This window comes from Brachycentrus maculatus, unplaced genomic scaffold (genome assembly GCF_059751285.1).
Source record: "Brachycentrus maculatus isolate JH-2025_06_01 unplaced genomic scaffold, ASM5975128v1 h1tg000324l, whole genome shotgun sequence".
Taxonomy (NCBI): domain Eukaryota; kingdom Metazoa; phylum Arthropoda; class Insecta; order Trichoptera; family Brachycentridae; genus Brachycentrus; species Brachycentrus maculatus.
The window spans coordinates 322,694-342,583 of NW_028281073.1; positions in this window are offsets into that span (position 1 = coordinate 322,694).

The window sequence follows — 19,890 nt, forward strand, 5'->3', positions numbered from 1 at the left end:
ATTCACTTTGTGAAATGACATGATTATTTTATTAAAATTAAACACTTGAATATACCGCTTTATCGAGTTTTATTTTTATTTACGACTTGTTTCGAAAACGACAGATGTTTTCATCTTCTGGTACTAACCACCCATTTGACTCTCATACAATTAAATTATTACACTCTGTTACAAATAAAGGTCAAGTCATGAATAATTTAGAAAATTTAGAAATACATAAAAATTTTATATTATTTTTTGACATCTCATCAAAGATGAAGAAGAATATGGAAGTCTGGGCATTTACGGGGCTTACGACCGTCATAGGCTGGTTTAAGTGATCACTTTACACACGTGTAACATTCACCAATTCTACCCATTATTGACAACCACACTACTCAAATTCTTGGAAGTTCTATATATATGAACCAATTTAGAAACCTTGTTCATGAATCACTAGAACTTCACTAGAGACATCTATTGGTGAGATGTAAAGAAGCTTTTTATTAAGCAGAAACTCTTATATTAGTATGTGAGATCCGAATCCTGGATTATAATCACACACATGAGAAACGCCAGAAAATACCATTTTCATTTTTATTTTTAAGCTTATAATTTGACCAGATAATTTATTTACAAAAATTTTGTGAACAAGTATTTGGACACACTCAAAATGTTGTAAATAATATACTGTTTCAAAATACGTCACCATTATTATCAATGTTTCCTTTTACAAAAAATCTTGTTCCTTAACCCCCCTATCTATATTTATCAACCTATATATACACCTAAATATATTTTTGTTTGTTAGCTTTAATTTGTACCAGAAGATGAAAACATCTGCCGTTTTCAAAACTAGTCGTAAATAAAAATAAAACTCGATAAAGCGGTATATTCAAGTGTTTAATTTTAATAAAATATTGATTTATACATGAGTAGGCAGAGTTTATACTCAACCCTTTCGGGAAAGCGTAACCAGTGCAGTTTGTGAAGTAAAGGGGTGATGTGGCTGAATACAGAAATTACAAAAATCAGTCTCGCTGCTGCGTTTAACACTGATTGCAGTCGAGTCATTTTATTGTTTGGTAGACCCGTGTATGTACCGTTACGATAATATAGATGATCCGTCTGTCCTTAGCCCTGCTATGTATTTCTACTTCATAGGGCGCTTGTGCACTACAGGAATTTTACCATCCGGCAGTCCGGTTAGCATGATAAAACGGATGATTGGCCTGTGCTTTTGGCCGTTTTTCTTTTGATCGGTGCGTGAACACGTTGCGCGTAAATTCGATCACGCTAAACTGTCGTAGTCGCTTTTATTTTTAACCAGATCCACGCGGCTCGCATAACCGTATGTGTTTTACAAAACATGCCCCACTTGCGGCTGACATAAGCGTATGTGTTTTTACTTTGCTCCAAGTTTCGAACCCCAGTTCAACTCGGAGGGATTTATTCATGGTGTGGAGCTTTGGATAAAATAATACGTCAATCCTTGGCCTAATGAGATCTGTTGAAATATCTGACTAATAATTTGTAACATCACAAGGATAAATAAAAGAACAGATCCCTAATTTTTCTCGAGGTTGGTAATTAGTCCGCGCCATAATCATGCCCTATATCTGTCTCACTCTCGACGCTACGCATCGCCAGTGGGTAAGAGTGACACACGATGCGTTATGATCTTATTTGTTTATATTACGATATATTTTAAGTATAATGTGACACAAGTGTATTATAGAGTACCAAAAAGGCACAATCAATTCCATTAAACGTTTTTGTTTAGGAAAATAAATCGTTTCTTAACTAAATACATAAAAGTAATCATTTAAAAAACAGCGAAATACCACTGCGCACCGCCGTCTCTTAGGAACAAAGTTAACGCGGTTAATGCGGTTAAAAACCGGACTGCCGGACTGTGAAATTCCGCGTAGTGCACAAACGCACATACTCTACTATCTTGTAAGGAGTTTGGCATTTAAATATTAATATAAAAAATTGTAATATATAAATAAATATTTTAAAGGCTGTCAAATAGGGTAATGTTTATTTTATAGATGTTCGAAACCGTTCGTTGAATTCTCTGCCTTATTTGTCACGTTACTAAGGACCAAAATGCGGCGCAGCTATGATTTGAAAAAATTAATCACACTCACGTGTTAGTAAATCACGTCTGAATGAAGAAAGTCATCATATCGTTTTGAACGCCGTCTACAACTTCTGACCCGATCTGCACCTAATGGTGCATAGGGCACTGCATCTATTCTGGCCTTCATACGATTGATTCCCACCCAATGGTGCATAGAGCACCTCATTGTGTGTTTGCAATACCTTATATTATTTTGCTATATAATTTGTACTATTTTAAAATCTACCTATAATTAATTTTAAGTATTTTTATTATTATGTATATATAGTAATACCGCGTTAAACGCCACCTTAATCGGGGTATTACTGTACATAAAAAATATCTTAATTATTTTTATCGAATGTAATTCCTTTTGCATTTCAAGTCTGCCGCATGTGGCTTTTTATCCGAGCAGGAATCGAACCCGGGATGTCTCGATCAGTATCCAAACGTACTAACCACCGCACTATGACAGACGTTCCAAATCCATTTATGATTTTCGCCGATGCGGCAGATCTAGTGCTATTTTTAAAAGTATTATAATAATTATTTTAAACCTACGTATTTTGTATTTAACAATGATTGTCACATTTTTATCTATTTTAACCTGTATTTTTATCTATTTTAAACTGTCTGCAGTTACAATAAATATTTTAACCTGCCCGGGAGTTACTTTCTGCGGACAAAACTGTATCTGGGGAATGAGTTTTTTTTCTATTATTATTTTAAACTTTTAAAATTTTATATCATAGTCAACATATTTTTTATATATCATAGACAGAATGAGAAACGCCAGGATAAGGGAAATATGCAAGATTGAAGATGTCGTTAGGTGGGGAAGGCAACGAAGGAGACAGTGGTATGGGCGTGTGAGGAGAATGCAACCATCCAGACTCCCTTACATTGCATAGCACAGCCAACCTCAAGGAAGACGATGTTCGTCACAAACCTCCACTGCGCTGATGTTACCCTGGCGCATTTTATTTCATTTTATATGGGAATTTAACAAAATATATCAGCAATGACAATGGGATGCTCATGTGAGGGACGATGGTACGCACGTGTGAGGAGAATGCAACCATCCAGACTCCCTTACATTGCATAGCACAGCCAACCCTCAAGGAAGACGATGTTCTTCACAAACCTCCACTGCGCTGATGTTACCCTGGTACATTTTATTTCATTTTATATGGGAATTGAACTAAATATATCAGCAATGACAATGGGATGCTCATGTGAGGGACGATGGTACGCGCGTGTGAGGAGAATGGAACCATCCAGACTCCCCCACATCGCACTGTACGGCTGACCCCAAGGTAGACTACTCACGGGCAGAAGAGATGGATTGACAGCTGGGGATCGACATCGCAGGAATCTAATCCCTCTTAAAAACAGGTCACTAGATCTACACCAAGTAAAAGGAGAAGAAAAATAAATTATAAATAAAACATTTGTTTTTTATCACTTGATTATTATATTTTATTTTTAACAACTAGTTTCGGAAGCTACATATGCTCCCATTAACGGGTTTTGAATTTAAATGAAATAAAAAATATATTTACGTCAGAAGACATGATTTATATCACAATTATCCTTGATGTTTTATTTCGTGGGTTTTTCTGTGACAGCGTCATCCACGTCCATATTCCTTTGAGGAAAGTTTTGTTTGATGACCATATATGACCACACTCCCGGGCAGGTTAATTAATTTAATTTGAAATATACTTATTACACACATTTTTACTTATTTCTGATGTACTTAATTTTAAAATATCCTTGTAATTTTGAATTTGAATAGTATTTTAAACATATAATTTATATTTAAACCAATAACTTTGTGATTTTCCATTTTATAATTAAAATATAACCTTATTTTTAAATCACTATACATATTCTATTGTAACTTATATTATAATGTCTACCGGTTTCCAAGCTAACCGCTTCTTTATCAAAACTGATCTAAAACACTATCTACTTAACAAAATTCAAAATATTTTGACCGCTAGGCAAAGGGAGCTTGGGTAGATCTCAAGTGGCTTTATTTTTGTGTTGATTGGCAGTCACAGTCAAAAGGGATCAGGGATGATGAGTGATTGGAAACATATTTAATAACGGACTCTTAGACTCTTAGAAGGATGAAAGTAGACTGAATGCAGTCGAAATGCGATCTCTCAGAAGAATGTGCGACAAAACAATGTATGATAGATGTGCGAATAGTGAAATAAGGAAGGAATGCAAAGCTGAGATAAGCATTATCGATAAAATTAAGAAAGGTGTGTTGAGATGGTTTGGACATGTGGAATGAATGAGTGACGAAAGAACGGTAAAACAAATTTATGAGGCGAATGTTAGTGAGAAAAGAAGCAGAGGAAGACCGAGAAAAACATGGCACGATCAGGTATGCCAAATACTTGAAAGTGGTCAGGTAAGGAGTCGTAACAATCGGCGGGTATGTATGAGGAGATGCACGAACGTGGTAGAGGCGAAGAATGTTTGCAAGGACAGAGTGGTGTGGCGCTCTATTCTCTCTGCCTACCCCTGCGGTGAAGCGGCGTGATGGTTAGTTAGAATCGTTTACTTGTGTATTTATTAGTTGCAAATTATTATTGATTGCCTTTATAATTTCTAATATTTCTGAGTAGGTAATCTTAGTGTTTTAGTACTAATCAGTCTTGATAAAGAAGCGGTTAGCTTCGAAACCGGTAGACACTGTAATTAATATATAATAAAATGTTTATAGTGATTTTAAAACAAAGTTATATTTCAATTATAGTACAACATTTTAAGTGTGTCCAAATACTTGTTCACAAAATCTGGATTATCTCCAATTACAGGAGTTATTTTCATATTATTTTTTTGCTATAGGACCGTCAGTCCATTTAATTTTCACATTAGTTTGAAAATGCCATAACTAGGCCAAACGATTGTCACAATTTTTATATAATTTTTTGACATCTCATCAAAGATGAAGAAGAATATGGAAGTCTGGGCATTTACGGGGCTGACGACCGTCATAGGCTGGTTTAAGTGATCACTTTACACACGTGTAACATTCACCAATTCTACCCATTATTGACAACCACACTACTCAAATTCTTGGAAGTTCTATATATATGAACCAATTTAGAAACCTTGTTCTTGAATCACTAGAACTTCACTAGAGACATCTATTGGTGAGATGTAAAGAAGTTCTAGTGATTCAAGAATAAGGTTTCTAAATTGGTTCATATATATATATATATATATATATATATATATATATATATATATATATATATATATATATATATAGTTCTATAGAACTTCCAAGAATTTGAGTAGTGTGGTTGTCAATAATGGGTAGAATTGGTGAATGTTACACGTGTGTTAAGTGATCACTTAAACCAGCCTATGACGGTCGTCAGCCCCGTAAATGCCCAGACTTCCATTTTCTTCTTCATCTTTGATGAGATGTTAAAAAAAATCAATTATAGTATTTTGGACATTTTGAATTCATATTTTGTTTGGCATTGTCCGTATTTTTGTTACGATATTTTGTCTGCAATACGATGACGTTCCGCTGTTTGCGCATTGATAATTCCATATGTGTACGACGTATCGCTACTGTAACATACTAGAGTAATGTAGTTAGGGAGTTGTTACACATCCCGGAATGACGGGAAGCTTAGATTATGAAATGTACACAAGTAGAAATAATGTAAAAAGAATTGTTGCCATGTTGAAAATAAAGGTTTATAAATATTACCGTTGTTTTTATTTACTCATACATCGCTCACTCCTTTCAAGAACGTCATAAATCATAAATCGTCAATTTTCAGCTGTGCACGTTTTCGGAATGCCCAGAAAATTTACTATATCTCAGCAAAAGCGGCATATTTTTAACTTAATATTTACCCGCTACAGGGCAGAAAGTGTTGTTTTTTCATTTTGAAGAAAATGTATTGTTTAATTATTTTTTTCAATAAACTAAATATTTTTCAAATGGAGAAAAAAACTTCAGGTTTTACATAAAAAGATCTGTTGCACAGTAAAAAGTTCAGTAAGTGGCTTGATATATATTTTTAATACATTGTATTATATTTTTAAACTTTAAAAACGTTCTCCTGAAAATCAAGTATTTTGATTTATGACGTTCTTGAAAGGAGTGAGCGACTTGTTAAAATGACATCTTTGACCCTCTCCTACTGCAAGCAATGTGGGTATATTGGTGACAACAACATGCCGTAGAACGGGGCTACTTGAACTTTGATGTGTTACTTGAGCCCAGTACAACAAAAAAATAATTTGAATCTGTACTTGGTCTACAATAATGAACGTATTGTGACAATAAGTGTCACCTGTCAGGGAAACAATGAATTATGTCGATACGTTCATTATTATATTTATTTATTGTTTCGGCATTAACTTTGTGGTAAGACATGCTACAATGATTAAAGAAAACACTTCATTTTTTACCACTTGAGTTTTATTATAGACAACATGTTTCAGAAGTTAAACTTCCATCATTCAGGTCTGTATAATAACTAAAATATAAAATTGTTCTATAAATAAGGAGAGGGGAAAGTAAGGGGAAGGGGTCAGTCAAGGGACGAAGTTTGAAAACAAAGGAAAAATGGAAAGCAATGGTGAAGAATTTTGAAACAATATATTATATTATTGTAGACCAAATACAGATCTTAATATTTTTTTGTACTGGGCTCAAGTAATAAATAATAAAACCCTTATCCGCACCCCAATGGTGCATAGGGCACTGTGTCATATAAACGCAGAGTTATCTTGATCCTTTACACATGAAGGAAAGGTGATCAGCCCTCGGCTTCAGGTACCAGTCCAGGGTAATATTGAATAAATATTAGAGTGAAAAAATCACTTTTATTTATTTGACCCCCCCTGGGAATCGAACCCGGGACCTCCAGTACGGTAGCTAGCGTGCTGACCATTACACTATGGAGGTCTCATGTATATGTAAATAAAAGTAGAATTCAATCCAATTACCTTGTATAATAAAAAATAACCTTGTATAATTTTGGATATATTACCCAACAATTTAAAATGGAATTCTACCTACTGTCTGCAGTTACAAAAATCGTTTTTAGTTTTTTTATAAATATCATCTCACTATTTCTAACTACTGGCGGAAGAGACATTCCATACATTCCATGCCATCGATCCCGCAACAGCAAAAGGCACGCTCGCGAAATTTAGTGCGCTGGTTAGATCACTTTTCCCATAGCAGTTGTTGTAGCCGATCGAAGCGCGAGACGTCTATCAACCAATTAGTCTGGAATACACAGCTCTTTTAGATACTCTGGAGCCATATTATGTATTGATTTATATTATTTATTGATTCGGCATTAACTTTGTGGAATGACATGATTATTTTATTAAAATTAAACACTTGAATAATCCACTTTATCGAGTTTTATTTTTATTTACGACTAGTTTCGAAACGACAGATGTTTTCATCTTCTGGTACTAACCACTCATTTGACTCTCAGACACTTAAATTATTACACTCTGTCACAAAGAAAGGTCAAGTCATGAATAATTTAGAAAATTTAGAAATACATAAAAATTTTAATTCAGATAAAACAATAATTAATAATATACTGTTTCAAAATACGTCACCATTATTATCAATGTTTCCTTTTACAAAAAATCTTGTTCCTTAACCCCCCTCCCTATATTTATCAACCTATATATACACCTAAATATATTTTTGTTCGTTAGTTTTAATTTGTACCAGAAGATGAAAACATCTGTCGTTTTCGAAACTAGTCGTAAATAAAAATAAAACTCGATAAAGTGGTATATTCAAGTGTTTAATTTTAATAAAATATTGATTTATACATGAGTAGGCAGAGTTTATACTCAACCCTTTCGGGAAAGCGTAACCAGTGCAGTTTGTGAAGTAGTGGGGTGATGTGGCTGAATACAGAAATTACGAAAATCAGTCTCGCTGCTGCGTTTAACACACTGATTGCAGTCGAGTCATTTTATTGTTTGGTAGACCCGTGTATGTACCGTTACGATAATATAGATGATCCGTCTGTCCTTAGCCCTGCTATGTATTTCTACTTCATAGGGCGCTTGTGCACTACAGGAATTTTACCATCCGGCAGTCCGGTTAGCATGATAAAACGGATGATTGGCCTGTGCTTTTGGCCGTTTTTCTTTTGATCGGTGCGTGATCACGGTGCGCGTAAATTCGATCACGCTAAACTGTCGTAGTCGCTTTTATTTTTAACCGGATCCGCGCGGCTCGCATAACCGTATGTGTTTTACAAAACATGCCCCACTTGCGGCTGACATAAGCGTATGTGTTTTTACTTTGCTCCAAGTTTCGAACCTCAGTTTAACTCGGAGGGATTTATTCATGGTGTGGAACTTTGGATAAAATAATACGTCAATCCTTGGCCTAATGACATCTGTTGAAATATCTGACTAATAATTTGTAACATCACAAGGATAAATAAAAGAACAGATCCCTAATTTTTCTCGAGGTTGGTAATTAGTCCGCGCCATAATCATGCCCTAAATCTGTCTCACTCTCGACGCTACGCATCGCCAGTGCGTAAGAGTGACACACAATGCGTGCTTTGATTTATTTATGTTACGATCTTATTTGTTTATATTACGATATATTTCAAGAATAATGTGACACGAGTGTATTATAGAGTACCAAAAAGGCAAAATGAATTCCATGGAACGTTTTTGTTTAGGAAAATAAATCGTTTCTTAACTAAATACATAAAAGTAGTTATTTAAAAAACGGCGAAATACCACTGCGCACCGCCGTCTCTCAGGAACAAAGTTAACGCGGTTAACGCGGTTAAAAACTGGACTGCCGGACTGTGAAATTCCGCGTAGTGCACAAACGCACATACTCTACTATCTTGTAAGGAGTTTGGCATTTAAATATTAATATTAAAAATTAAAATAAAAAAATGTAAAATATAAATAAATATTTTAAAGGCTGTCAAATAGGGTAATGTTTATTTTATAGATGTTCGAAACCGTTCGTTGAATTCTCTGCCTTATTTGTCACGTTACTAAGGACCAAAATGCGGCGCAGCTATGATTTGAAAAAATTAATCACACGCACGTGTTAGTAAATCACGTCTGAATGAAGAAAGTCATTATATCGTTTTGAATGCCGTCTACAACTTCTGACCCGATCTGCACCTAATGGTGCATAGGGCACTGCATCTATTCTGGCCTTCATACGATTGATTCCCACCCAATGGTGCATAGAGCACCTCATTGTGTGTTTGCAATACCTTATATTATTTTGCTATATAATTTGTACTATTTTAAAATCTACCTATAATTAATTTTAAGTATTTTTATTATTATGTATATATAGTAATACCGCGTTAAACGCCACCTTAATCGGGGTATTACTGTACATAAAAATTATCTTAATTATTTTTATCGAATGTAATTCCTTTTGCATTTCAAGTCTGCCGCATGTGGCTTTTTATCCGAGCAGGAATCGAACCCGGGATGTCTCGATCAGTATCCAAACGTACTAACCACCGCACTATGACAGACGTTCCAAATCCATTTATGATTTTCGCCGATGCGGCAGGTCTAGTGCTATTTTCAAAAGTATTATAATAATTATTTTAAACCTACGTATTTTGTATTGAACAATGATTGTCACATTTTTATCTATTTTAACCTGTATTTTTATCTATTTTAAACTGTCCGCAGTTACAATAAATATTTTAACCTGCCCGGGAGTTAGTTTCTGCGGACAAAACTGTATCTGGGGAATGAGTTTTTTTTCTATTATTATTTTAAACTTTTAAAATTTTATATCATAGTCAACATATTTTTTATATATCATGGACAGAATGAGAAACGCCAGGATAAGGGAAATATGCAAGATTGAAGATGTCGTTAGGTGGGGAAGGCAACGAAGGAGACAGTGGTATGGGCGTGTGACGAGAATGCAACCAACCAGACTCCCTTACATTGTATAGCACAGCCAACCTCAAGGGAGACGATGTTTGTCAGAAACCTCCACTGCGCTGATGTTACCCTGGTACATTTTATTTCATTTTATATGGGAATTGAACTAAATATATCAGCAATGACAATAGGATGCTCATGTGAGGGACGATGGTACGCGCGTGTGAAGAGAATGCAACCATCCAGACTCCCTTACATTGCATAGCACAGCCAACCTCAAGGAAGACGATGTTCGTCACAAACCTCCACTGCGCTGATGTTACCCTGGCGCATTTTATTTTATTTTATATGGGAATTTAACAAAATATATCAGCAATGACAATGGGATGCTCATGTGAGGGACGATGGTACGCGCGTGTGAAGAGAATGCAACCATCCAGACTCCCTTACATTGCATAGCACAGCCAACCTCAAGGAAGACGATGTTCGTCACAAACCTCCACTGCGCTGATGTTACCCTGGTACATTTTATATGGGAATTGAACTAAATATATCAGCAATGACAATGGGATGCTCATGTGAGGGACGATGGTACGCGCGTGTGAAGAGAATGCAACCATCCAGACTCCCTTACATTGCATAGCACAGCCAACCCTCAAGGAAGACGATGTTCTTCACAAACCTCCACTGCGCTGATGTTACCCTGGTACATTTTATTTCATTTTATATGGGAATTGAACTAAATATATCAGCAATGACAATGGGATGCTCATGTGAGGGACGATGGTACGCGCGTGTGAAGAGAATGCAACCATCCAGACTCCCTTACATTGCATAGCACAGCCAACCTCAAGGAAGACGATGTTCGTCACAAACCTCCACTGCGCTGATGTTACCCTGGTACATTTTATATGGGAATTGAACTAAATATATCAGCAATGACAATGGGATGCTCATGTGAGGGACGATGGTACGCGCGTGTGAAGAGAATGCAACCATCCAGACTCCCTTACATTGCATAGCACAGCCAACCCTCAAGGAAGACGATGTTCTTCACAAACCTCCACTGCGCTGATGTTACCCTGGTACATTTTATATGGGAATTGAACTAAATATATCAGCAATGACAATGGGATGCTCATGTGAGGGACGATGGTACGCGCGTGTGAGGAGAATGGAACCATCCAGACTCCCCCACATCGCACTGTACGGCCGACCCCAAGGTAGACTACTCCCGGGCAGAAGAGATGGATTGACAGCTGGGGATCGACATTGCAGGAATCTAATCCCTCTTAAAAACAGGTCACTAGATCTACACCAAGTAAAAGGAGAAGAAAAATAAATTATAATTTATTATTAGATTAAAACCAATATTTTTAGCTTTTCCACTTTTTTATTTGACCAGCGACCGGGTTTCGTCATTACCGACATCATCAGACTGGTGAGAGGCTATACAAATTGTTATGTTATATATAAAAGAAGGCAGGAGTTGATAACCATGATTTGATATAATTTTATGAGAAATTAATTTAATTTGAGTGAATTTAAGTATTGTATGATATTAAAAATATTTTTTATAAAGGTTTTTTTGTATTGAAAGCACGATTTTATATAAAGTTATAATAGATTTGCATTTTTTTTTATAACTTTATATAAAATCGTGCTTTCAATACAAAAAAACCTTTATAAAAAATATTTTTAATATCATACAATACTTAAATTCACTCAAATTAAATTAATTTCTCATAAAATTATATCAAATCATGGTTATCAACTCCTGCCTTCTTTTATATATAACATAACAATTTGTATAGCCTCTCACCAGTCTGATGATGTCGGTAACGACGAAACCCGGTCGCTGGTCAAATAAAAAAGTGGAAAAGCTAAAAATATTGGTTTTAATCTAATAATAAATTAAAAATGCAATTCCATCGCGAAGTGTCAGTGGATAATATAAATCTATTAAATAAATTATAAATAAAACATTTGTTTTTTATCACTTGATTATTATATTATATTTTTAACAACTAGTTTTGTGAGCTACATATGCTCCCATCAACGGGTTTTGAATTTAAATTAAATAAAAAATATATTTACGTCAAAAAATGATTTATATCAAAATTATCCTTGATGTTTTATTTCATGGGAGCGTCATACCCGCCCATATTCCTTTGAGGAAAGTTTTGTTTGATCCATATATGACCACACTCCCGGGCAGGTCAATTAATTTAATTTAAAATATACTTATTACACACATTTTTACTTATTTCTGATGTACTTAATTTTAAAATTTCCTTGTAATTTTGAATTTGAATAGTATTTAAGACATATAATTTATATTTGAACCAATAACTTTGTGATTTTCCATTTTATAATTAAAATATAACCTTATTTTTAAATCACTATACATATTCTATTGTAACTTATATTATAATGTCTACCGGTTTCGAAGCTAACCGCTTCTTTATCAAAACTGATCTAAAACACTATCTACTTAACAAAATTCAAAATATTTTGACCGCTAGGCAAAGGAGCTTGGGTAGATCTCAAGCGGCATTATTTTTGGGTTGATTGGCAGTCACAGTCAAAAGGGATCAGGGATGATGAGTGATTGGAAACATATTTAATAACGGACTCTTAGACTCTTAGAAGGATGAAAGTAGACTGAATGCAGTCGAAATGCGATCTCTCAGAAGAATGAGCGACAAAACAATGTATGATAGATGTGCGAATAGTGAAATAAGGAAGGAATGCAAAGCTGAGATAAGCATTATCGATAAAATTAAGAAAGGTGTGTTGAGATGGTTTGGACATGTGGAACGAATGAGTGACGAAAGAACGGTAAAACAAATTTATGAGGCGAATGTTAGTGGGAAAAGAAGCAGAGGAAGACCGAGAAAAACATGGCACGATCAGGTATGCCAAATACTTGAAAGTGGTCAGGTTAGGAGTCGTAACAATCGGCGGGTATGTATGAGGAGATGCATGAACGTGGAAGAGGTGAAGAATGTTTGCAAGGACAGAGTGGTGTGGCGCTCTATTCTCTCTGCCTACCCCTGCGGTGAAGCGGCGTGATGGTTAGTTAGGTAGTTGGTTAGAATCGTTTACTTGTGTATTTATTAGTTGCAAATTATTATTGATTGCCTTTTTAATTTGTAATATTTCTAAGTAATATTAGTATTTTAGTATTAATCAGTCTTGATAAAGAAGCGGTTAGCTTCGAAACCGGTAGACATTATAATTACGTTATAATAAAATGTTTATAGTGATTTTAAAACCAAGTTATATTTTAATTATAGTACAACATTTTGAGTGTGTCCAAATACTTGTTCACAAAATCTGGATTATCTCCAATTACAGGAGTTATTTTCATATTATTTTTTTGACATCTCATCAAAGATGAAGAAGAATATGGAAGTCTGGGCATTTACGGGGCTGACGACCGTCATAGGCTGGTTTAAGTGATCACTTTACACACGTGTAACATTCACCAATATTGACAACCACACTACTCAAATTCTTGGAAGTTCTATATATATGAACCAATTTATAAACCTTGTTCTTGAATCACTAGAACTTCACTAGAGACATCTATTGGTGAGATGTAAAGAAGTTCTAGTGATTCAAGAACAAGGTTTCTAAATTGGTTCATATATATATATATATATATATATATATATATATATATATATATATATATATATATATATATATATATATATATAGTTCTATAGAACTTCCAAGAATTTGAGTAGTGTGGTTGTCAATAATGGGTAGAATTGGTGAATGTTACACGTGTGTTAAGTGATCACTTAAACCAGCCTATGACGGTCGTCAGCCCCGTAAATGCCCAGACTTCCATATTCTTCTTCATCTTTGATGAGATGTTAAAAAAAATCAATTATAGTATTTTGGACATTTTGAATTCATATTTTGTTTGGCATTGTCAGTATTTTTGTTACGATATTTTGTCTGCAATACGATCATGTTCCGCAGTTTGCGCATTGATAATTCCATATGTGTACGACGTATCGCTACTGTAACATACTGTGTAACATACTAGAGTAATGTAGTTAGGGAGTTGTTACACATCCCGGAATGACGGGAAGCTTAGATTATGAAATGTACACAAGTAGAAATAATGTAAAAAGAATTGTTGCCATGTTGAAAATAAAGGTTTATAAATATTACCATTGTTTTTATTTACTCATACATCGCTCACTCCTTTCAAGAACGTCATAAATCATAAATCGTCAATTTTCAGCTGTGCACGTTTTCGGAATGCCCAGAAAATTTACTATATCCCAGCAAAAGCGGCATATTTTTAACTTAATATTTACCCGCTACAGGGCAGAAAGTGTTGTTTTTTCATTTTGAAGAAAATGTATTGTTTAATTATTTTTTTCAATAAACTAAATATTTTTCAAATGGAGAAAAAAACTTCAGATTTTACATAAAAAGATCTGTTGCACAGTAAAAAGTTCAGTAAGTGGCTTGATATATATTTTTAATACATTGTATTATATTTTTAAACTTTGAAAACGTTCTCCTGAAAATCAAGTACTTTGATTTATGACGTTCTTGAAAGGAGTGAGCGACTTGTTAAAATGACATCTTTGACCCTCTCCTACTGCAAGCAATGTGGGTATATTGGTGACAACAACATGCCGTAGAACGGGGCTACTTGAACTTTGATGTGTTACTTGAGCCCAGTACAACAAAAAAATAATTTGAATCTGTACTTGGTCTACAATAATGAACGTATTGTGACAATAAGTGTCACCTGTCAGGGAAACAATGAATCATGTCCATACGTTCATTATTATATTTATTTATTGTTTCGGCATTAACTTTGTGGTAAGACATGTTACAATGATTAAAGAAAACACTTCGTTTTTTACCACTTGAGTTTTATTAAAGACTACATGTTTCAGAAGTTAAACTTCCATCATTCAGGTCTGTATAATAACTAAAATATAAAATATAAAATTGTTCTATAAATAAGGAGAGGGGAAAGTAAGGGGAAGGGGTTAGTCAAGGGACGAAGTTTGAAAACAAAGGAAAAATGGAAAGCAATGGTGAAGAATTTTGAAACAATATATTATATTATTGTAGACCAAATACAGATCTTAATATTTTTTTGTACTGGGCTCAAGTAATAAATAATAAAACCCTTATCCGCACCCCAATGGTGTATAGGGCATTGCGTCATATAAACGCAGAGTTATCTTGATCGTTTACACATGAAGGAAAGGTGATCAGCCCTCCGCTTCAGGTACCAGTCCAGGGTAATATTGAATAAATATTGTAGTGAAAAAATCACTTATATTTATTTGACCCCCCCTGGGAATCGAACCCGGGACCTCCAGAACGGTAGCCGAACGTGCTGACAGCGGAGGCGGACAGAACACATCAAATTTCAAGTAGCCCCGTTCTCTGGGTACTGCAATTGTGAATATACACGCATAGTCAGGCAAGCGGTCTTTCTAGGTTACTTTCTCCTTAAAAGCAGTTAATAAAAACATTTTACCAAATGAAAAATCTTCTCGGTAATGACAATAGAAATCTGAGCTCAGACAAAGAATGATCAAATGTCATGTGTGGTCAGTTTTACTTTATGGTATCGAAGGTGTTTCAATTTGTCATCTTTTCCCCGCTCCAGACTCGATGGCCCGAGACCGATTGACGACATTTTAATCCATTTATCTTTTGTATATCATTATCATCATCATCCTATTATTATTATTATTATCCATATCTTTATATGGAGGCGGACAGCCGTTTTCGTCCGCCTCCATAGTGTAATGGCCAGCACGCTCGACTATCATTCTGGAGGTCCCGGGTTCGATTCCCAGGGGGGGGTCAAATAAATATAAGTGATTTTTTCACTCTAATATTTATTCAATATCACCCTGGACTGGTACCTGAAGTGGAGGGCCGATCACCTTTCCTTCATGTGTTAACGATCAAGATAACACTGCGTTTATATGCAGTGCCCTATGCACCATTGGGGTGCGGATAAGGGTTTGAAGAAGGAAGATATCTTTATAAGCGCCCTTGAGGTAGTATTTTACGAAAATGGCGCTATACAAATTATCCAAATTATTATTATTATGGAAGCATGGACATGAACGTTAATATCATCAACCGCTTGAAGGCTTTTGAAATATGGATCCACCAAAGGATGTAGAAAATATCCTGGACTGACATGATTAGTAGCGTTCGTAAGGCAAATGCACAGAGACAATTCGCTCACTCCTTTCAAGAATGTCATAAATCAAAAAACTTGATTTTTCAGGAGAATGTTTTTAAAGTTTAAAAATATAATACAATGTATTAAAAATAAATATCAAGCCACTTATTGAACTTATTACTGTGCAACAGATCTTATTAGGTAAAACCTGAAGGTTTTTTCTCCATTTGAAAAATGTTTAGTCTATTTAAAAAAAAATATTAAACAATACCTTTTCTTCAAAATGCAAAAACAACACTTTCTGCCCTGTAGCGGGTAAATATTAAGTTAAAAATATGCCTCTTTTGCTGGGATATAGTACATTTTCTGGGTATTCCGAAAACATGCATAACTGAAAATTGATGATTTTTGATTTATGACGTTCTTGAAAGGAGTGAGCGAATTGTTCGCAACAATCAAGCTCCGTAAAACTTGGTATATTGGTCACATAATGAGAGGTGAAAAGTATGCCATCCTACAACTGGTCATAAAAGGGAAGATTGAGGGTCGCAGAGGGGCTGTAAGAAGGCAGCTTTCCTGGCTTCGGAACATTGGTGAGTGGACATATAGGTGATTTTTTAGGAGCTTTGGTTTTTATTTTTTTAAACATATTAAATTCAGAAAAATGCATTATATCTTTAATTGAATCAATAGTACGGTCCATACAATTTAAAGCTTAAAAATTATTTCATTCAAATGTTGACCGCAGCTGCGCCTCAAATGGTCCATCCGCTTAGTCCAATTTTGGCATACACTTTCCAACATTTCGGCCGGTATCTCTGGGAGTTTAATCGACCCACTGAAGCGGCTATACGCACTAACATTAAATTATTAGGGGGTTGAATTAGTTCTTGCCGTTTATAAAAATTTAATATTTCTTTGTGATTTAAATAGATTCCTTTGTTTTTTTTTTGTTTTCCTGTCCCCCGCTGCCTCGAACACCCACGTGGCACTTTCAACCGCCTCAAACCGCCTCAAAATTAAAGCTATGGGCCTTGTTCATCGGCAGGGAAACTGGGTCCCGTATGCTCTGAAGGAGAGAGATATGGAAAGGCGACTTTGCATATGTGATTCACTCTTGCAACGGCATCACAGAAAAGGTTTTTTGCATCGCGTCATCACCAGCGATGAGAAGTGGATCTTCTTCGACAACCCCAAACGCCGCAAAGTCATCTACCAGCCAGGTCAGCCACTCCCTGCTGAAGCCAGCATTGCAAAACGCAACATTCACGGCTCAAAAACGATGCTTTGCATTTGGTGGGATCAGCAGGGAGTATTTTTTTTCGAACTCAAAGCAGGCCAAACAGTCACAGCAGAGGTTAACAAGCAGCAAATGATCAAACTGAAAACAGAAATTGAAGTAAAACGTCCAGAATACGCAGCCAGGCACGAGTCGATTCTCATTCTGCATGACAACGCGCGCCCGCATGTTGCCAAAGTGGTAAAAGAACAGATAAACTCCTTCGGCTGGGAGGTTCTGTCACACCCGCCCTACTCTCCTGACGTCGCACCATCCGATTATCATCTGTTTCGGTCCATGCAGCATGGATTATCGGAAGAAATTTTCAAAAGTTTTTGAGAAGTCGAGTTATGGGATATGGGTTGAAAATTGGATTGAAGACAAGGTTTTCTTTTATAGGGGAATACGACTTCTTCCTGAAAGATGGGCCAAAGTAGTCGAGAAAGAAGGGCAATACTTTGAATAAATTCTTACTTTTAAAAAACAAAAATATTTTCAATTCAAAATACTACAAAAAACGGCGAGAATTAATTCAACCCCCTATTATATGGACCGTACTATTGATTCAAATAAACATTTCATGCATTTTTCTGAATTTAATGTGCTTTTTAAAAAAAAAACCGTTAGCTCTCAAAAAATCAGCCTTTATTTCCTTTCAGCATATTTTTTTGCTGTCAAATTGAAATATATCAGGAGCTAGAAAAAGGCAACCAAAATTATGCACTGATTGTCGTGATTACATTTAAATGATAAAAACCAAAAACTAAATCAACCAATTAATGACTTCTTTAAAAAAAAAACAGCTTGGATAATAATTTTCCGCGCTTACTTTCTTTTTATAAATAATGGAATTCAAATGTATAAAATGAAACGATACTGCCATCTTTTGGTCAGCTTTCGAAGTATATTAATTCTTGTTTATCTTTTCATCAATAGATGTCAGAAATACTCTGAACTACAGCCATTATTTTCGTGTTATTTTATTATTATTTCGGCATTCACTTTGTGGTATAACATGATTAAATTACAAATAAAACACTTGTTTATAAACCACATAAGCATTTTTTACGACTAGTTTCGGATAGTATCAATTTAAACTAATACAACTATAAAATTAGATCAAATAGTTTTTAAAAGAAGTGTTTTATTCATAATTTAATATAAGTACTTAGTGAGGATTTTTCCGCCAGTGTCAAGTCTAATTTTTATTTAAAAAAAAAATAATAGCAACTTTAAACAAAATAACAATAATAATTACGTTTATCTATATCATTTTAGAAATAAGTTGACATACAAATATATTACATACAGGTAGCGCAAAATTAATTACCCTATCGGAAGATGTTTTCATTTTTAAAAATGGCGTCGTACGTCAATCATATTTGACATTTCGTTCATTCCTTTCAACAACGTCATATATCAAAAAAAATATTCAGGAGAACGTTTTTAAAGTGTAAAAATATAATACAATGTATTAAAAATAAATATCAAGTCACTTATTGAACTTTTTACTGTGCAACAGATCTTTTTAGGTAAAACCTGAAGGTTTTTCTCCATTTGAAAAATATTTAGTATATTTTAAAAAATAACTAAACAATACGTTTTCTTCAAAATGCCAAAACAACACTTTCTAGGTAAATAATATATAAAGTTTAAAATATGCCGCTTTTGCTGGGATATACTACATTTTCTAGGCAATCGGAAAATATGCACAACTGAAAATTGACGATTTTTGATACATGACGTTGTTGAAAGGAGTGAGCGATTTGTGAACTAGACAGCTGCAGTATACAAACAGATTGATAAAACGGGCACAAATGTGTATCAACACTGGCGGCAGCCACTTGACGGATATTATTTTTTTCACTTAACAGAAAAAAAAGGCTAAGGTCCAAATTAATTATTTGGTAAATAGTTATTTTAAAATCAATTTGGATGATTTATTTTGCGCCCCCTAAATTTATTTATATACTGCAGCTGTCAAATTCACAAACTTTAAATATGATTGATGTAAGACGTCATTTGCAAAAATTATATCATAATTGGTGATTAATTTTGCGCCACTCTGTTTTTGTAATGCATTTTTTAAATCAAAGCTTTATTTTTTTTTAATATACAGGGTTTTTTAAAAAATCAAATGGTGACTTTAAAAACTATGTGGTGTGAAATTTTGATTAGAGAAATACTTATTAGTTAAATTATTTTTTTAGTTGCGAAAATAACTGAAAATAAAAATTCTTAATATGTTTTATAAATTTAAACTCTAACTTTGTTTTTAACCACTTTTATTTTTGGTACTTCCAACCGGTGTCGACAAATACCTTGTCTTCTTCTGGAGTCATTTAAATATTTTCAAATAAATGAATAAAAAAAAGGTATTTCGTAATCCCAACCCTT